The 22,594-nt window shown below is 38.3% G+C and overlaps 1 protein-coding gene across 1 annotated transcript in view; it reads right to left on the bottom strand.

The window, feature by feature from the left end:
• Nucleotides 1-22,594, bottom strand: part of LOC140242876 (zinc finger C4H2 domain-containing protein-like) — a 40,812-nt gene that overhangs the window by 17,378 nt on the left and 840 nt on the right. The gene's annotated exons all lie outside the window — the stretch shown is intronic.

Raw genomic sequence — 22,594 nt, 5'->3', positions numbered from 1 at the left:
CTTGATAAACAGCAGCTCTGCAGCGACTTCAGGTGATGTGTGTCTTTGCCTGAGACGCGCTGTCTTTGAAGATGTTGTTGTTGTTTATCAAGCGTCTTTGACTGTGAGATCATGTTGTTGCCAAATTTTACCTCCACGAAATAATCCTTATTACTCTAAAATCTCGTTCTTCAAAATAATCCCCTTAATCGAAAAAAAGCTACGACTATAATTTTTAAATCTTTTTAAGATAATAAAAATACCACTACCTTTTGAAATGAGTGATGTTCCTAGGTGTACTGAGTTTGTACTTAGCTCTCTTTTGTATCGTCATGTAGGGTAGCCATTTTGTGTCCATTTTTATCGCGCGCCTTCGTATCTTGTTATCTACTATCTTTGATTTCTATCTTTCATCTCTGTCTCTTTATCTCTTCATCTATATCTTTATCTCTGTATAGAGAAAGTTGTCCATGTGTTGGTGTGATAATATCATCAAAAATAAAACTGAAAATTTGTGTGCCAAAATAAACTGTTGGTGATTACAGTGCGAAGTTGGTTTCAGTTTTATTTTTGATGATTTTATCTCTGTGTAAACATATAATCTTTCTGTTTCACAGACACTGACACACACAAACCCTATTACATGTGAAAGATACTTTCATCTGTATCATATGTCATAGACTGCTCTACACTGCTTGTTGATGACTGCCAATGTTTCATTTACTCAAAAGAAAAAAAATAAGAAAGAAGTTACATTATTTTTTTATGAAGTATTTGTGAACATATTAAAGAACACTGATCACCACTACACCTTCTTGCATGGAGTTGTACACATGTAAATTTCCTGACTTTTATTTTAAATTCCCTTTTTCAAAATTATGAGAATCAGCAAGCAGCATGGGCTTTGATCATACTGTGCCTCTGCAAATTCCTTCTCATTCTCTTTAAGAATATAAAACTAGAGGTGACGATACAGTTATTGAATGCAAGAGAATATTGTAAAGCAGAGGGGTGAAGGTTGAGGTGTGAATTTTCTTCAATTTGGTTCCACCTTTGTAGAGGGAGACAAATTGAAGAAAATTCACACCTCAATACAGTTATTGTTATCATTCATTTCTATGAGTGCTGCGTTGTTAATCTTCAAATGCTTCACATGAGACATACTAAACAAGCATGCCAATGGCTACAAAATGTAGAACAGAAGAACTAGATGTCCACCCTAGTTTTACACATAATTACATGGCAGCCTCATGTCATCTTTTTCCCCCTCTCTCTTTGGCACAGAATGGTGCAGTATTTTTGTACTTAATGTGAGCTTCAGGGCCATTGCCATACATTCTAAGAACTGTTTGACTCCAATTTCTTCTCCTGTACAATACAACTGATATCATCTAGTTGGGCCTTCACTCCATCACTTGTGCAATGCTATTATATCCCCTTCAGGCCTCACTGAAATATATTAGGTGACAGGATGGTACATAAAATGCACCTTCATTACACTCCATGAAACACCTATAAGGACAATCTAGACAGTGGAATGAAACCACCAATTATCTTGTCTGACCCCAAAAGCAAGCCAGACTATCAAAGAGACTTGCACAGCAAAACAAAAGGCTTTCAGAGTACAGTAACTGCCATTTTAAAGCTAAGAGAACAATAAATAACTGCCAACCTAAACAGCTGGGGGTGAGGATAACAATAGGGTACCAAGGATTAAGGATTAGATACCTGGTACACCTTAGGTGTGATAATCCCTTGGATAAATCTGTGAAACTTGGCCTCTACTCTGGAGGAAAAGTTTCAAAACCACTGTGAAGTAGGGTGTAATTCTCCTTATCCATATGATAGCGAGACAGGGGTATTAAAGAACTAGACATCAAGCAAGGTTATACTGGGAAATAATGACCAATTACTTTGATGCGAAAGTGCCAAAATAAATCTCATGTAAAATAATCACTTGATTTGATTGAAATATCCTCATCTACTTTGACGGAAGTAGTCAAAAGGCGCCTAAGCATTTTGTTGAAAATACAATGACATATTTTATATAGAGAATACTCAAATATTTTTCATGGAAATGGTTCAAGCAATGCATCAACTACTCCAGTGTTCTGTGAATTAAAAAAAAAAAAATCAATGGAAATATGCCAAGATGTTTGCTGAAAAATGTTGTCATTATAGTCCGACCTCTCCTATCCGGACATGTTGGGACCGCCGCTCATCCGGACAAGGGATTTGGCCGGATACGAGAGACTCAATGTTTAATGCACGCAGCTACCTACCCAATGGTAGCTACATGCACATGTATTAGTTTTATAAACGTGAACATGTCACGTCCTTGTCAGCTGGTCTGTACCATGCCCTGATATAATGAAAAGGTTTCTGTCCATGTTCTTGCGGTGATCAGTAGGGATAGTATACGTCTGAATGCATGTTATTTAGATGAAATTTAGATGTTAATGTATGTTAATCATGTTTGGAATGATATGTAATTATGTGAGTTTGTGTAGGAATTTTTATTTGAATTTGAAATCCCTAAGGTTTCCCGTAATTATCAGATTGGGAAAAAAATTCACGCCGAGATCGCACCCGGATAATAGAGAGATTCGTATAAAGGGAGGCCGGATAGGAGAGGTCGGACTGTATTTGATTAAAAATTTTCACATCAAATACATGTAGTAGCAAAGCATCCGGGAACATTTCAAATGTAAAGGTAAAATATTTTGTTTGAAAATGCTCCAATAATTTCATTGAAATTTCTCAGATAATTAATCAGAAATCCTGAAAGCATTTTGATGAATAACGCTAAAAGTATTTTATTGGAAAGTGTGGAGATGATTTCACAGCCAATACTGAAACACTTTACATTTCTAATTACCGTGAATAGAAGCAACTAAATGTGTGCCCTGAAAGTCATCACTATTGAATCTTCACTTAATATATTTACAGAATAATTATTTACCAGTACTTGGCAGCATGAGTTTTGATGTGTTTTAATGAAAGAGCGATAATGGATGTAACCAATGGTAGGCAAGGTAGCAGAGGTCATGATGTCAACAAATGTCCCTACAACACTCAAAAAACGCTTAAAAATAGTACAGAAAATCAGATTTTACATGTAGGTTGATGATTTTAAAAAGTATCAGAATTCCCCCAATAGTCACCATTTCTAGGGTACTTTAATTTTGCAACACAGCAGACATTTAATGCCAAGGAGACACCTTTTTTCCCTCAGACTTTCATAAAAAATAAAGCAAAATCAACTTCACATTTAAATTCACATGTCAGGGAGACACTTGCAGCCCTTTGACATTTTTAGCCAACAAAATTTGCATAGATGGTTGCTATCAATAACACTATTTCCTGATAATATAGATCTGGAAATCAACTCATAACACTCCCATTTACTAGCCAGTCAAAAATATAAATAAAATCAGGTTTTAGGTTGATAATTTACCAAGTATTTTAATTCCCCTAATAGGCACCATTTCTAGGGTATCATTGACACAGAGCAATCATTCAATGCAAAGGACCAATCTTTTCTTTTTCTCAGACTTTATATCTATTAAAAAACAAAGTAGAATAAACTAAATTCATAGATGTGCAACATGTCAGTAAGACACTTGTGGCCCTATGACATTATCATTCAGTTTTACAATGTAATTTGCATGCATGGTTGCTATAATTAATGCAGCTATTTCCTTAAGGTATATGAAATTTAAAATTCCACAGGTTTCTCACTTATCTCTACAACTATTTCATTTCATATTGCAACCAACTTGAACATGCCGTTGAAAAGCACTTTGAAGAGGCTCGTTCTGCTCATCGTTGGAAACGATGAGCAGAAAATTTACCTCATAAACATCTCAATGCAGACATGATAAAAACGATTTTCTTCTCTTTTTTACTATGCTCAATCTCGCAGAGGTGTTATTCTAAAGGGTTCAGCCATATTTACACAAAATGCTGCCCATCAATATATGAAATGATGTCTGCATAGCTGCCGTGGAAATAAGCGAGTGCAACAAAATATGGCTACAAAGCACCTTCCTTCCCCAATCATCTGGGCAGGGCAGAAACCGAGACATGTGTTCTGTTCACTCGGGCAGCAGAGATTTACTCGGTTGATACTGTATTGAACACGGCATATCAACCCAAGAGTTCCGCTTCGGCCTATCCATCTTTTGAGAAAATAATCCCCAAATTTCATTTTAAAAAAAACCCCACAAATTACCAGAAGGGAGGGAACAGAGAGAGTGAGAGCGAGAGAGCGGGGGAGAGAGAGAGAGTAGATTAAAAACGTGAATTTGACTGGTGTGTACAAAGCTTCTTGAAAATGAGAATGATTTGGTTTCTGCCTCCCTGCAGAGCTTCTCTCTTGATTGATTTTTCTCCCTTTTTTTTAAACCGGTTTCTTCTATTTCTCTCTCTTTTACTTTATCCCTTTCACATCTACTCTCCTTGTTGCATTCTGACCATGCTCCAGTTATATTGGGGAGGAACAGTGATCTAAAACACCTAGTTCTCTCCTAATTTGTGTATGTGTGCGTGATTTTTCTTCACTTTTTTTTTTTTGCCCTCGCCTGTAATTGAAACAGTCCACTTCCACTACCAGAGCTGTGGGAAATGCACAAGTGTTTAAACAGGTTCAGACGATGATTTCGTGCATGATGTATCACCATGTTGTGTTTATAATGGTGGTTATAGACCTTCCAGTCAATGCAGATTAAAAGAGAGATTTAAAGAAGAGATAAGAAAAAGGGAAGAAAGACTTTACAGAGAGAAAGGAAGCCAGCAAGCTACTGTGAGAAGAAAAGGAAGAAAATGGGAACATTTCCAAAGCAACAATAACTCCATATCACCGCCTGTAAAATGTTTGATTTCTTCAGGTCATCACATTAGCATCTCTAATCGCAGCAATTTTCCAATGCAATTGCACGCTTTACTCTACATAACAATTGATGACTTGATCTATCCCTTTCATGTAAATTGGCACTTTTGTCTTCTATCAAACGGATTCATTTATATTTTAGCAAATTGTATGAAAGACAAAATGTTTACTCTTGCTGCCTGTCCATAATTTTTCAGTCTGTCCATGAATAACTGTTACTAGGACCTCTCTATTCTTTGTCATCCATGACTACCTACGTGCATCAATATGATTGCATGCATCAGGTCAACTACCGACTCGATCAAAACCTGCCCAACTTGTCAGATGCATTTCATGAATTTCACTCCCTCCTCCACACCCGACGGTGGGAATTGGACAGCCCGAAAAATTGTGTCATAACCGTCCGTCGGTGGCTGGCGCGGAAGCCCCGAGAGTGTCGTTGGCGCGAGTCTCATTTCGGTGCATCTTCAGCTTTATTCCTTCATCTGCCATGGCCCTCCCCGAGGAGGGAGACCTGCAAAGAAGAAAAAATGGCAAACTCTGCGCCGGTGGCGAAAAGTGCAGCTCAGCAACTGCTCGCGTCCCGCATCTCCATCTTTTCCCTCCGTCCACGGGTGTACTCATGACAGCGGAGATGATGTTAAATGGAGAGGAGTAGATGCGAGGTAATCGGTAACATATAATTGCCTCACCACTCCTATTACACCCTCCGACGATTTCACGTTCTGCGGGACGGTAACACTAAACCATCCCTTAACAGATCGCGTTAAACTTCCACGACTCAGCGCGTTTTGGTTATTCAAAAGACATTCCGTGGTGTTGATTCTTCTGTAGCGTGTGTCATCTACTCTCCCTCTCTCTCTTTCATCTCTCTCTCTCTCCTCTTTCTCTTTTTCCCATACTTTTTTTTATCCTCCTTGTATCCAGGCACAACGGCTCTACAAGGAAGTAATTTAAGAAATTTGCACAGAAATGCCAGATAATTAACATCTTGATTGAAAATGTGTATCTGGGGAAGGCGAGATGTTATCTTGTCGATGGCGGAACGATTTCGTTAGCACTGTGTTGTTCCTTGTCGGCGAGCGTGGTTTTGGCAGGCCATTAGATCCTGATGCCTCGGGCCAGAATACAAAGGAGGAGCAAGTGAACTGTTCCATCAAATGGCCCGTGTTTGTCCAAAACTGTGCGGAAAAAACATCTCGAGGGAACAATCGTATGCAAAGAAGAAAAAAAAAACGAGGACATAAAGAAACGTCGAGGAACGCTTAAATACAAAGTTTGGGAAGAAAAAAAGAAAGTAGGGAGAAGAAGAAGAAGACGGGAGAAGGGAGAGGCAATGATGGATGGTCCTCATTTGCTAGTAAAAATGAAAAATATCAAGTATACATCTTAGAGACTCTGCGGGGAAGTGGGAGTGAAGGATCTTGCTGAGCGTAAAACAAAAGGGAAGAGGGACAGTGCAGCAGTTACTTGTGGCCGGGAAGAGGCCGTCATTTCCATCTGGGTTAACAGGATCTGTAAGACAATGCGCAAGAAGTTAATTTCTTCCTCAGGCAAAGGCGGATTTTCGAAAACAAGACTTCAGTCAGATTTGTTGAAACTGATGCCAAAGAGACAGGTAGAGAGAGAAGTGAAATGGGAAAGCGGGTGGGGGGGGGGGGGGGAAGGTGAGTGACGGAAAAGGTGAGAAGAGATACAGCAAGAGAGAGAGAGAGAGAGAGACGGAGGCAGCAAAATAGGAGAGGGAACTAACTACAAGTGGACAGGTATCAGAACAAAACAGAACTCAAATTCTTTGAGGCATGGAGTGAAAAGTGATGGTAACTTACAAGAGGGACAATAGCGGAACAAACAGACAAACTGCATGAGCAGCTACTAGGGGTAGTATCGATACAATACTAATAAAAATCTGTCTTCAGAAATACATATAAATATGCACAAGTGCAGGCAGTATTTTCCGATCTATCAAATAAGAAACAATGCCGGCATTTTCTGTTCTGTACAACTGTGCAAAGGCTGTGAAACATGCTTGTATTCATTTTTTCCACATCATTACATTTTCAATCATACTCAAAACAGTGAATAATTGTTTGGTTTTTTTTTTTTTTAATTCCTAGTCTGTTTCTATTACAGGCTTTTGAAATATGGAAAATTACTAGCTTTGCATTTTCACTGAAAAGTACTGCTGGTCATAACCACCCCTGGAGGTAAACTAGGAGAGGCCTCACAACTCTCCCATTCATGGTAAGAAAAAGATCTTAGAATTGTGCTTTTCATTAGTGATTTAGCAACAAAACAACTCCCATTTCCAACGAGGCATCAGTACCTGCTTATATTCAAGACTATTATAATTAGACAGAAATGATGTAAACTTTTTTCTTTGTTTCAGCTGTTCGATAAAACAATTATTCTTGGATACATTTTGCTTCACAGAATGTTATTACCAGGCTAACCCGAATACAATACAATTAAGGCAAGTCCAATTAATGTGTAATATGCCCTTCCCATGAGGCTTAGAGTGCTTTGAAAATTGCAGAATGGAAGATTTCGTCGCCGGTCACATGAACCGACGAATCCCTCAGGTTTGCGTAAGAATGACAATTCGAGAAAATCGCGTTTGAAGTTAACCCATTTTTGACTTATGGTTGCTACACTTTCATGTCTATAATTTCCAATTATTTTTGTAGTACATCAGACTTCAATTCTTGCTCTAACTTGTGAAGTTTTTATCGAATTGTATTGTTAACAAATAAGCGGGAAATCATCAAAGAGCTGCATGCATGTATTTTTGGTCTGCAAAGAACGTTGTCATTTTCCATGTGTGTGCGTACATTGAGCATTGTCATTGTCAACGCATGTATTACATAGTACATTGTACGCGCACTGTGCGCGCGGTCAATGAACTGTTGAATCTCAAAAACTACACGCAAGTCAATGCGCACTGATTCGTCGGTTCGGTGACCGCGCGTACTAGTACGCGCGGTCACCGAACCGTCGAATCGCCTGATTGTTTAACACACGCGTCTATGGGGAAAACAAATAATTTTCACAAATGGAATTACATACTTCTACAAAAGTGATAACTACGTAAAAATTACTCCGAATTACACACTGAGAATTTCAGAATATGTAGTATGGAATGTCTACTATCGAAATGAGTGAAAATCTCAAAATCGAAAATTTGACCCAAAATCGAGTGATTCGTCTGTTCGTGTGACCGGCGACGATTTACACACAGAATTCAGAGTAAATGAGAATCATTGGAACACCATTCAAAATAGAATAGGCTGAAGACACTCTGCTTTTTAAAGATCTATGGAATATGAATCATACATCAGTTATACACCACAAAGGAAATGAAAGACCATGTTTGATGTGACTAGATCTCTATCTACATTTGTACATTGTACATCATACTGTACAGCATGGAACATGCACAATGTACCTCATACCTGGTACCCTCTTGCTTAATTTGATACTGTGTGCATGATGCTGTTCAATGCAACGGCTGTGACAATAAGATACTGATAGCCTCATTGTACGATGCAAAAAACTCATAACATCACATTGTGTAATATGCATATTCCGTCCCTTTGCACTTTTTGATGCGCTGTTACTGTTTCAGGAAAATGAAACACCGATGTGGACCAGATTTGCACAGCTGCTGTCCCGGGCGGTTATCATTACTATCTCACGTTTACAGATATTTAATCTCTGCAAACACTGCCCCTGCTTGAAAGGAACACAGACCGTTACAAATATTGCACAGAAAAAAAAGTTTAAATGCAATTAATTCATCTGCACACAATATTCCCGGAGGTTTGTACTTTTTGTTCAATATTTGCTGTCTAGCTGTTCTGTGTTCAAACTATCAATACTTGACACCTTCATGCGATATGACCTTGTGATATTGGCTCGTGATGACTCCCTTTTATATTAGGGAGATGATGATTGGATGGTAACAGCAACCCAAGTTCAGGCAAACTTTTGCCATTAATTGTGAACCAGATGTTCCGAGGATGATATGCATATATGAAGGTGAAGATGGAAATATCAAGGCACTCTTTTTATGCTGTTAATTCTCTTGATGTGTGCCTTTTTATCGAGTAGTTAAGAAAAACACTTAGAAATCTATTTGATAGCTGGTCACATGGTTTCCAAGAAGACACTAGATTCTATAGGCAGGGCTTAATGTTAACAGTGGTGGCCCAGCAGCCCAGACCATTAAGAATTTATGTCTGGCCACCAAATTTCCAAAAAAGAAAGGTTTACTTTTGGTGGCCTGATTGGGCAACTTTGTAAGACTCTAATAAACAAAACCACACACACAAATAAACAAGAGACCCGTGGGTCTAGCGCTCACCCGAGTATCGCAAGTTCACCTTTCACGCAGTCACTAATCTAAATTATTCACAGCTCTACTAAAATTTGACCAGGCATTCTCAAGTAGAAGATGAAAATGTACAATAAGGGCCCAAATTTTTTAAGATTCCTTAATTTGGGGGGATTGGGGCCCCCTGGGGCCCCCTGGGGCCCTCTGGGTGGGGCATGGTGCCCATTTTGATAAATTGAGATCCTGACCCCCTGGGGATGCTACCTGCCAAGTTTGATGAAAATCCATCATAAGGTTTTCAGGAAGAAGATGAAAATGTACAATTCAGGCCCCCATTTGGACCTTCCCAACTCCCCCCCCCCCCCCCCCCCCAAGAGGGGCACCCCTGGATCTGCTATGAACAAACTTGAAACTACAGTCATTAATGTACTCACTCATAGTATTATCTTAGCTCTATAACTTCTGATTCTAGAGACGATTTTTAAAGATTCCTTCATTTTGGGGGGTTTGGGCCCCCTGGGGGTCCCCTGGGTGGGGCATGGTGCCCATTTTAATGAATTGAGATCCTAACCCCCTAGGGATGCTACCTGCCAAGTTTGGTGAAAATGGGTCATGGGGTTCTCAAGAAGATGAAAATGTACAATTTAGGCCCCGTTAGGACCCCTCCCCACCCCCCTCCCCAGGGTCCCGAGGGGGGCACCCCTGATTCTGCCATGAACAAACTTGAAACTACAGTCATCAATGTACTAACTCATAGTATTAACTTAGCTCTATCACTTCTGGTTCTAGAGAAGAAGATTTTTACAGATTCCTTAATTTTGGGGGGTTTGGGAACTTTAAGCTTCTTGTATGTGTTTCCCATTTCAGAATCAATTTTAAAATGAGCACTGGATAAGCTCTGAAAATTATTCAACCAACAGAAATCATTATGTTTGAAGAACAAATGGATCAAATGATATGGTTTTGTTTACACTACAATAATAATAAATACTTGAAATTTAGATAAAACATTAGGATGTCTAACCACATGAATATGATCTTTGGGACTTTATGAATTCAAAAAGTAGACTTTTCCACTTCTGAGGTAATCTTCTCAATAATGCTTTTAGAATGTATATCTACAGTATGCTGTGGGATCAACAATGGAAGCAGAGACAGGATGTTTCTAGCAAATGCTGTTAGTAATGCGATATCTCATTCAGTGGGAAACCTGTCTGGAAGTTTACAACTGCATAATGATGTGTGTGTAATGCCATTTGGAAAATTGATTCATTATTTCGTTATTATCAAGGCTTTCAATTTTTATCAGTTCTCTTTGCTTTGCTCTAGACAGTACTTTTTTATATGTTTGTTTATTTTGGCTTTCAAACAATAAGAGTTGCATGCCGGTTTTCATCCTTTACCTACTTGCATGCACTAGCAGTCAAATATAATTTTTTTTTTTACTAAAAAAAAAAAAAAAAGAGTGATTAATTACTCAAGGATATTTCTAAATCAAAAAATACTTGTTGTACTCCTAACAGTGCATTGATCCCTCTTTCTTTTGCTCAACAAGTGCTTTGTTTGATCATCTCAAACTTTATACCAAAAAATAATTTTCATAATTTATCAATAAAAATCAATAGATATGCTCTACACAGAAATATTCTCCAGGTGCATACACTTGCAGTTTCACAAGTGTACACCATAATGAATATTGACAGATATGATTATTACCATTGATTTTCAAGGAAGATACTTTCCCCATTGATTTTCAAGGAAGATACTTTCCCCACCAATCATTAGCATGCATTTCCAATAGAGTTTACTGGGCAAGAGTGAAACAGACTGTTCCAACCAGGTAGGTGGAAAGGAGACCTTTCACCTTTCCATTCCAACTAAACCCTATCACTGCCTGAGGCATGGCATCTGTGTACATAATTAGCAATGAGAGTTTGAGACAGTAGTTCTGTTTAGATTAACCGTAATTCTTTTTTTTTTTAAATAAAAGTTGTAACATTCTCCTTCTCCCCCACCCCACCCCAAAGAAACCACACAAATATATCCGAAGGGGTGGAGGGGAGCCATATTCTCAGTTTTGCATGAAGTACAGCACTGCAGAGACCCTTGTCTACAGTGTAGTGACTGCATCCATCCATTTCATAAAGTCTAGCCTTGACAATTAAAAACCACTTTAATTTTGTTGAACATGACACAAGACAGCTTTCATACTAGTGCTACAAGTCCCCTGTGAATGCAATGAAATGTTCATTAAGCTTGTCTAAAGCACTCAGCCATCAATTAACTTGTCTACAAGTCAGTGCATTCTTTTTTGGTCTTAAGTGGGATGCAAACAAAGGCACCCAACAAAGATTGACCAAGAGAGTATTTTATGATCAAGACGCTAGCAAAGTCCCCTTTCACAGGTGTGAAACTCAGGTTTAACCAAGTGTGAAGACTCCAGGAAGACTTGATCGTTACAGGTGAGGATATGGAACATGTACTACAGCAAGTACAATAGTCTACTGAGGGCAGACTGATTTTGCTACAACACGCATTTCCCATAGACACCTGCCTGAATATACTCGGGACTCGTCTTCAACAGGATAGTGATGGCACGTGTGTGTCAATGTGGCATGTGTGCCATGTAGGGGAGGAATACCATGGTACAGTGGAAGTCACAGACATGAAAATTAAGGATTAAAAGAAGTTTTATGTTCAAAGGCAAGCACCCCTGCCTAAACACCCAAGTAGTAATGTGCTGTTACAATTTCCTGTGACAAAAGGGTGGGTCCATTGGGTAGTAGCAATAATAATGCAGCTATTTGGATGTTTTATCTCACATACCAAATTTGTACCAGGACACACATCTTATCAACAATCTAATGTAACTTTTAAAGTGAGGCAGTCCTCACAAATTTGAAAAAAAAATATGTTGTTGTTGGTACCTCTAATGAACTACTTTCACCAAAAACAGACATTCAAATCACCAAATAAGCTCGTAAATTTTGGTTGAAAAAGTGTGAAACTGCATGGTGAATATGCTAATGAGCAAGTCTTGGTGGAGAGTCAGACGTCACCGAGGCACAACTCTTCCCAGCCGTGTTCTGCTTGTTATGCGTATGCTCCCTAGTTACCCGGATGCATAAAGAAGGCGATGGCTACTAGTATTTGACATTGTTTTTACGTACTGTGTGTACATGTATTGTGTATTGTATATTCGTACAGTACACATGTGGACGGTACAACTAGATCTACGGTAGATACCCCGGTTTGCCCTTCGCGCGTTTTCAGTCTATCACTGTACAGCTAGCTGCAGCCCTGTCGCCGCGTATGCAGTTAGCTGTTTATGTTCTCTACTACGTACGTACGAAGAAACGGTTCTAAACATTTATTTACTCTAGAGGGGCGACCGCATTCGGCGGCGTCTGGTCGGGCTATCTTTCATCATGCCGTTGTGTCAAGCAGTATTTTGCTCGAATCGTAGAGAAAATTTCCAAGGAAAATCGCTTTTTCTATCCCAGACCCAAAAAAGGATCATGAAAGGTGCGCTGTATGGCTGAGAAATCTTACAATAGAGTCAAACATAAAAACTTACAAGGATTCTCGATATCGTGTCGTAACATTAGGTCTATGCGAGGACCATTTTGAGAAGCATTGTTTTGACGGGGACAGGCAGGCTGTGGCCCTTGGTTGGGCAAGTCCAAGATAACGCGCGCGTTACGTATGGGACATTCAGAGACTTTTATGACCTGAAAAATAGTGTTAATGGCCTTTGATCATATTGAACTTTTTCATGGTGATTGATATCTAGGAGAAGTATAATCATGTAAAAAATGGAGCAAAATGACCTTCACAATTATATTCTAGAAGAGAAAATATGTGCTGTTACGTATGGGACCAGAAAAATGTTTTTTTGAACATTTTTTTCAACCTCAAAACTCTCTGAAAGTATTTTATTCTACAACTTGTAACTCACTGTGATGAAGTCATGTACACTCAAGATTATGAGAGGTACCTTGGTAAGTTTCATGTCATGAGGCAAAAAGCTCTAATTACAGGTTTTAATTAAAGACAGACATGACGTGTTACGTATGGGACAGTTACATATGGGACACTTTGTCCCCCATTCGTTTCAGTGTGTGGAGAACCATGTTTATGGGTATTTTGCATAATTATTGAAGTAAAATCAGGTGAAACTACTCAATACTGATCCAGATTGTCAAGGAAACAATATTCCCCAAATATTTACCATCATAATCATATTCAATCATATCTTTATATTCTTATGACCAACCTGAGTATGCATGCCCTTTGTCCCCCATTCGTTTAGTGTGTGGAGAACCATGTTTATGGGTATTTTGCAAAATAATTTTGCAAAATACCAATAAACAAATTTTTGCATAATTATTGAGGTAGAATCAGTTGAAATTACTCAAATACTGATCCAAATTGTCAAGTGAACAATATTCCCCAAATATTTACAATCATAATCTTTAATCATATTCTATATTTTTATGACCAACCCGGGTATGTATGCACTGTATTTTTATCAGGATAGTCACTACTAAAAATTGAATAGTAAAGTGTTTACAGTACTTCCATTGATGAAGGACAGTTTGCCAAATCAGTTTCAATAAAAACAACTTGACACAAGAAATATGAATTTTCATAAATATGCAATACCTGCTGCATGGAACCCCAGTAATCGTGTAGATGATGTCTGTCTAACAATCAGGTCATTGATTCGAGTCACATCTCAGTATGTATACCCATGATTTTTGTTGTGGCTACTACTGAAAACTGAATAAGGACAATTTGTTTATCACTCGCAATTAAAAAAAAAAAATTATTCAAAAAACACTAATTTGAAGTACAACATCTTCATTATCATCACATACATGTGTTATACAATGCTACAACGTAGCTAGAGCTCTACATTGAGTGGTGAACATTACCCAATCTACTAGTAGTTGAACTGCAATTTTTCAATCTGCTTGTATATATAACATTCCATTTCAGTACCCTTTAAATCAGAGGTCTCTACTTATCAAGGGACTGTATAGTTCTGGTTCAGATGGGAATTCTGATTTCAACTTTTCCAAGATAATTAGCACTTCTTTTATGAAATATTTAAATAGCATACAATTCTAAGAGGAATTCAAAGTTAACATGACAAAAATCTGTTTTGAAATGGCTGAGATATCCAGAAACATGGTGTCCTAACAAAAGGTGGGTCACATTTATCATTAGGACCACTTCATTTTACTTTGTATTTGTTTATTTTTTTATATCTCAGCCATTTCAAATTGGATCTCCATCAAATAAACTTTGAATTTCTCTACTCTGAGATTTGTATGCTCTCTAATAATTCATATAATTGGTTTCCAATCATCTTGTAAAATTTTGAAAACTGAATCCCCATTTCTACAAAAACTATACCATCCCTTTAATGCTGATTTTCATTGTGTATTTTGCCATCTCCCCCTCCCCCTTTCTGAAAATTGTTCAGTCAAGTACATGTATTGTTTCAAGTGTCTATAACTCAAAAGTAGCTGCAAAGTTGGAATGCTTTCTTCAGGATGATTGACCATTTGTGTACTGAGAGACCCTCCCAGCTACACACATAGCTACATGCATTCACATGCAATATGTATGATGATGTCCCATACGTAACACATTTGTCCCATATGTAACATTATTTAATTCCCTAATAAAAAATATTTCTTTTACTATTTTTTCTTCTTTCTATGGTATTTAACTTCTCTAAACAATAAATTAGAACTTTCCAAAAGGGCATTCAAATAACCTTAGAAATTTCAGAGTAAACCTAAAAAAATGACCTCAATTTGTTTTGGGACATCTCATGATAGGACACAAGCTAATTTACATAATTATTTGCATAATCCCTAAATTTTCATACCAAGTTAAACTACTTGATGAACTTCTTATGTCCACATATTAATCAAATATCATTTGCTTTCCTTTGAATAAATATGAATTTTTATAAATGTCCCATACGTAACGCTGTATTTCACATTTATGCAAATGAAACCCTTGAAATTTGCATAAATTTATCATTTTTTCCTCCATGGAAATCAAAACTTCAACTCATAAGCTTCAAAATGATACCAAACATGTCAATATTGAGCAAAGATGAAATTTTGCCTTCTGAGGGGACCTTATCTTGGACTTGCCCGGTTATAAACTGAGAAAACTCCTGGGGGGTGTTTCATGAAGGTTTGTCGGCGCTGACAACTTGAATCACCATAGTAACAGTCAGTGACCAGAGCATCTCAGCCAATCAAAACCAAGGATTTTGCTGAAATTGGCTGACAAGCGTTGATGAAACACCCCCCAGAAGCTAGATGCAATCCCGACCATATTTGCTCATATGAGTTATAAAACAGAAACATCTCAAACATCGACTTGGAAGAGAACCGAGGAAAGGAAGCGTAGAGAGGTAAGGAAAGTGACTAGCTATTTTTCATTTAGGCCTGATGGTGGGGCTGCAATGCCACTGCCAGTGCCGACTGGACCTGCATGGCAAAGTGGGGTGAAATCATATCCCTGCGTCCCCCTGTTTTTACCCTGCCCGGTAGAAGTCATATTCGTTTGATATCTGAGTACTTACGGAAATATTGAGATAGAAACAATATTTTCTTCATGAAGAATTTGAGTCTCTTATCCCCAGGTAATGTTTGGTTTGAACGCCAAACTCAGTTAGACTGAGTATGATAAGAACGCGCGCGAGAGTGGTTTGTACGCAAAGAAGCATGCATCACAGACGGAAGCTCGAAAAGGACTGTGCCTATTTGATGGTATATTTGATTTTGAAATATCTAATTAAAATTCATGTTTACAATTTTATTTTATATTAATGATAGGTAGATAAGCTTGAAATATTTTGTTTAAAATAATAAAACCATGTATTATTGTCACATTTTATGACAAAATCATATACGATCATTTTGAAAACTTAAATTGGTTTTCTGAGGCACGACTGCCAACTTGGTGAGTTGGGCATCACTGGCGTTGCACCTTTTTGCAGGCTCTTACACGATCGCTTGTAGGAATTATTTTTCAAAAATCGCGTACAGAGACAGTGTTTGATTTCCACACATATAAACTGGTGAAAGGTTACATTTTTTTACTCTTCTTAATTATCAGTACAGCGAAAATTCTCAGGACTGCCTCCCTTTAAAGGATGAGCAGCCAACACATCCAATGAGTGATTTTCACCTCCACACAAAGGTCTAGACTCTGTAATATGAGTTTAACATGTGCTTACCACATAAATTACTTCCTTTTTAGCATGCCGAGAAGAAGTGATGCAATCACTATCAGACAGGAGTCTCGGGATCAAAACTGCTCTTGCTTACACAGACTAGTTGCAATAATACCAAAGATGAGTACACGTGTACAACTGTTCTCCTTCTTGAGATCTCCAAGCAACTGAGGCTAACAACTCCAGCCAAAAGTACTAAGATATCCAGAACTTTGGATCAACTTGATAGCCCACTCACTTCTGATAGTTTGTGTGAGAGTCAAAGTCTTGAGCACATGCACTGTGTATGTGACTTCACTTGAACACTAAATGTTCTTTTTAACTTCAACTGTTGACAATTACCCCATTTGTTCAGCAAAACTTTTGTAAACCCACCAATACGTCATGGGTTAACCCGTTGAGGACGAGTCTCGAGTATACTCCGCCAAGTGTCTACGGGAATTGCATGTTGTAGCAAAATCGGTCCATCTTCAATGGGTTAATCTAATGCAACTTTCAGATGAATGGCTGTCCCAAAGTTGACGAGATATCAGTGGGATTAACCTGTTGAGGACGGTTTGATTTTGCTACAACACGCATTTCCCATAGACACCTGCCCGAGTATACTCGGGACTCATTCTCAAGGGGTTAAAGGATTCCTCTGAATGGAAAAGTGGCATCGTGTACTTGTGCCACTACCAATGAAAGTGGCAATAAATACCAGCCTATCACACCACGCTAACAGAAAGGGTTGACGGGGAAGCAATGGGGAGCATTTCCTGATAGCAGCAGTGTTGTGGATCTCAATGGCAAAGCCATGCATGCGTGCATGCTGGAGCCACTTTATATTGGAGTTGGTGAGAGCTTCTTGACAAACTCAAAGCTGAAAGCTTCTTCTGGTTTGACGTTCAGCAAAACTGCGTGATACTTCTCAAAATTCCAAAGAACTTTAATTATCTCAGAACCGTGAAGTTGCTCTGATAAATTTTCAGTCTATTTTATGATCAACGGTCATTTGTTTTCTGCTTGTAAAAGACACAATGATTCCTTTATCGAACATAAGCTACATGTACGTATGTATCGCATTCAACCAAGCAACACACACACACACACACACACACAGCATGCCTTTTGCACATCGGCACACACACAGTTGGTATGTATGGATTATACAGAACATGGATTATCATTGTAAGTAGCAGAGTGACTGATTATGGTACAGGGTAAAGGAAACTGGAATATATACAAATTATGTTTACAAACCAAAGGAAAATGAAAATGCTTTAAGAAAACACATATGTAACTAGAAATGTCGCTTTGGCGACTGGTATGCCTCCGCCATAATGCATGATTTTCCCAATAGGTCTAGATAGTACATGTGGACAATGTGTGATTACATTTTCACAAAATTGGCAAAATATTGAAATGACAAGTTTGTCACAAATGTGTTGAATGTTCACCTTCCTTGACCTAGGTTTAATTGGATGAATAGGAGAGCATGTATCTAGGGATTTAAGGACTAAACTTGACTTTGACCCATTCATACATTTAGGCATTGAGTAATTTTCAAGGTATAGGTGTGGAGAAAAAGGGCAATTTCTGAATTGAATAGTAAATTGTTACCATTTTCATCTGGCCCTTGACCCTGAAATTCATAAGATAATCACTTTCAGGTAGAACATGCATGATATGTACTAAGTTTCAAGATAACTTGAGCCACTTCGAGATATGGAGGAAAAAGTTAGTTCAGCACTTTCACTTGTTCTTTGACCTTTTGACCTTTGAGGCAAAAAAAGAAGAAAAAAAACTTTCCAGAGAATTTCTATTAGGTTACACATGCATACACCAAGTGTAAAAAAATAATAACCCTGCTGGCATTGCATAAATATGAGGGAAATAGTAAAATTTTGAAGTGTTGCACTTGACCTTTGACCCCTGACCTTTGACCCCATGAACTCTACATTCTCTAGATAATCACTTCCAGTCAGTACATGTATATGTTCCATGAAGATACAGATTCCAAGGCACGGAGAAAAAAAAAGAAGTTTTGATATTTTTAATTGACCTTTTGACCTTTGACCTTTGAACTCATGACCCAAACTTTCACCAGAGAATCTTAATTGGGTAATACATATGTATACACTAAGTTTCAAGAAAATATCTTCAGGCATTGAATAGATATGGCGAAAATAGTGAAATTTCATGTATTTGACCCTGACCTTTTGACCTTTGACCTTTGACCTCATGACGCAAACTTTCACCAGAGAATCTTAATTGGGTATTACATGTATACACTAAGTTTCAAGAAAATATCTTCAGGCATTCAATAGATATGGTGGAAATAGTGAAATTTTATGTATTTGACCTTGACCTTTTGACCTTTGACCTTGAGCATGTGCACCCAAAAGTTGATAGGCACAACTTCACCCCCTAATACACATACATGCCAAGTTTCATTAGGATACCTCAACAGGTTTTGATAGTTACCTTATCCACAAAATTCATTACGGACGGACGGACGGACAACCCGAAAACATAATGCCTCCGGCACCACTTCGTGGCGGAGGCATAAAAATCATTTACCATATTTATGGATGTGTGACATTTTTTTTTAAATTGTATTTTGTATCAAATCATATCACAAACATAACCAAATCATTTACAAATGATTTGTAATGATTAGAAAAACATATGAATAAAACACGAAAAAGAAAGGAAAAAGGGTGACAAGACGTTGAAAATAACCTCCAATATCTAATAAGCAATACACGTACGTGTACCAAGCCACCGACACAACAAATAGACTGCATACATAAACTTAAACAACTAACACAAAAAAGGGTTCTTCAAACTGACACCGTACTGGCAGCCCTAAACTAAAAATTAAAGGAAAACAAAACCTCAATCTATCAAGGGTCAATGAAATCAGGACACACTCCACTTGCTGAAACACATATTCGATGCACTAATACCACACATTAAAACCAACCCTACTTCTCGAACTCTGAACTCGTATTCAAACACAAACAAACATTCAATTGTAGAGCACGTCCTGACCCCAGTGACCCAAGGGGGAGAGAAAAAATAATTTATGGGCCCAGAATTTGTAGCTAATGTAGGCCTTGTCAAGGCCAAAGCAATAGTGTTACTCCCACTGGAAAATCACGGTGGCATGGTACTGTACAAGTATAATCTGTATTTCATACAATGCACTGCACAAAATATATCAATCAAACATAACTTTAAAGCAATACAAAAAAAAAGATACTAAGACTTTAAGAGGAAGACAAACTACAATGTAGCTTCTACATTAAAATCATAAACTGAATCTCCATTTTCCAAAATGCTTAGGGAGCTTATTGTTCTTCTTAGCCAAGTAATATTATATTTCCTTTTGTTTGGTAACAAATGATTTAAAGGCAGTCACATTTAAGTAACTCATTTTTAAATTTGCAAACATATATGTAACATTTCACCAATAAAATATAAGATATGTTACAAATTTGTCTTTAGAAACACCAAAAAGTTTTTCAAAATTTGTAAAAATGAAACTGGCATCATAATGTTGCAGTCATAAATCTTTAAAAGGCTTTCCAAATAGAAGAGACCTTGTCACACTCACAAAATAGGTGGACCATAGTTTCTTCTTCTCTATCACAAAAAAAAAAAAAAAAACACAGTTTGGTTAATCTTTCCGATTAATTTTATGCAAAAATCCATTCAAAGCTATGGATTTATGAAATATTTTAAAATAAAATGAATGTAGCCTAGTGTCAATTGTACAAAGAGAATTATTTTTAAATGTATATCTTCCCATATGATGTCCACAGGGACTGCTATTTTTTTTTTTCCAATAATCATATCTTTTATCAGGATGATATTGAACATTCATTAGTTTATAAGCGTGAGACGGTACTTTTCTTGTAGCAATCAACTTTGTAATTAAATATCTTGAACAAAATTTTGACTCTGGCGTGCATAGTGTCAATGTTTTGTCCAACAAAAAAGTGACTGAGAGGTGCATCAAAAACCATGTTACATGCATGGTCATCCAAAAACAACCATTACACACCCATGTCCAGGGGTAGTGGGGTGGGACTTTAAATTGACAATGGTGCATTATAATTGATTGGCGTACTATCACAATGTAGTGATGGAGTTCAAGCTGTTGACGTCCAATCTGGAGTGCCACAAGGGTCAGTCTTTGGGCCAACCCTTTTCCTGGTGTATATTAATGACATCTGTGATGAGATCTCTTCACCAGTCTGGCTCTTTGCTGATGATTGTGTGGTATACAGATGCATCAGATCGAAGGATGATCAGGATCTCCTCCAAAAAGACCTTTTAACCCTAACAAAATGGGTAGAGATATGGGACATGGCCTTCAACATCAAGAAGTGTGCACACATGGCCATCACCCTCAAGCGTAAACCAATGGCATGCTCCTACACCATGCAGAGACAAGAGGTACAAAAGACAAAATCCTACACGTACATAGGTGTCATGATTACCAACGACTCGAGTTGGGGTGTACACACGCAGAAAACCCAGGCTAAGGTCTCCAGAACCCTTGGCATCATTCCGAGAACTCTAGGCAAATGTGACAAGAAGTTGAAGGTAGCTGCATAAAACCAACTCGTCACACCTCAGCTTGAGTACGCAACTTGCACTTTGAATCCACAAACCCAGAAAGACAGCCTGATTATCCAAAACATATCCAGCACCATGCAGCCTGGTTTGTGTTCCAAAACAACTCAAGGGAATCCAGTGTCAGTTCTTTGCTCTCTTCTCTCGGCTGGGATACACTACAGCATCGTCGCATCCTCCATCAGTGCGAGAAGTTGAAAAAGATCCATTTTATGGTTTTGTCAACATAGCCATGCAAGAAGAAATGAGCATAGCGCAAAACAACACAAGGAACCACAACCTGTCACATTACAAACCATACTCCAGAGTCAACTGCCACCTTTACAGCTGTTACCCCAGAGCCATAAGAATTTGGAACACTCTCCCTGCCAAAGTAGTAACACCAGTTACTTTGATGACCTTTATAGGGGTGCAGCCCTACCTGTCATTACACAAATGGCGCCGCCCCCTACCCTCAAGATGCTGCATTGAGATGCACGATCTGCACGGAGCACCTGCACCTGTGGTACAATTTACAGCCGCACTGGAGCTCACATCACCACAGGCACATGCTACAGTACATTGCACAGCACAGCCCTCTCCAGGACAGCCAGCACCTTCGCTTTTGGGAGAGTACTCATTCAATGTTCAAGGTTTCTAGGTTATATACCTACATTGTACATGTTGAGACTTGGCTGCATACAACACATGTGAACATACATGTGCATTTGAAGTTTGTTGTGCATTCTCTCAAAGATTACCTAGCCATGTGTTTTGTGCGATTGTTTTTTTTTTTCTTTGTTTTGTTTTGTTTGTTTGTTTTTAATGATTGTACATGTACAGCAGCTTGCAGCTATGCAGGGTATGCATGGCATGGTAGTACTATCTAGCCGCACATGTGCCAGCATTGCTGCTGCTGCTGCCAGCCATCAATCATGAAATCAGAACGGACACAACCTTTGGAAGTTGGGATAGAAACATAGACACCAAGATCTTGCAGTTTGAAAAGCAAACAAATATCTAGGACAAGACCCCCCCCCCCCCAAAAAAAAGGGGAAAAAAAGATGAGAATGAATGGACACCATTTTAAGAAAACAAAGACTCAAAGTTGTCTATAGAATGTAAAACGAAAAATCAGGTTAAAAATTTTCATTGTAATGGCGGCGCGGTGTCTGATGGACACTACTGGATTGCGTGTTGATGTGGCTGTATGCGGATGCAGCCGTAAATTTTATATATTTTCATACTCCCATCAGCAGGCTACATCTACGGTAACTACATGCAGCCGCTGTCGCGAAAGACAGCGGCTGCACCTCTATTCCTTCGCAGACGTTGTCATTTTCCAGTGTGGTTGTGCGACTCCTTCATGAATATCTTTATTAATCGTGGAAAACTAAAATACAAGGAATTATCATAATCTATGATAATCATTCAATAATCGGTATGCGATTTTTTGTTTAATTACATCAAAAACTCACCGAAATCTGTGGCTGAAATCGGGTCTGTAAATGTCCTTATT

The sequence above is a fragment of the Diadema setosum genome, chromosome 19 (assembly GCF_964275005.1).
Source record: "Diadema setosum chromosome 19, eeDiaSeto1, whole genome shotgun sequence".
In the NCBI taxonomy this organism is placed as follows: Eukaryota; Metazoa; Echinodermata; class Echinoidea; order Diadematoida; family Diadematidae; genus Diadema; species Diadema setosum.
The sequence above is the reverse complement of the archived record's forward strand: the minus strand, read 5'-3'. Positions and strand labels throughout refer to the sequence as shown.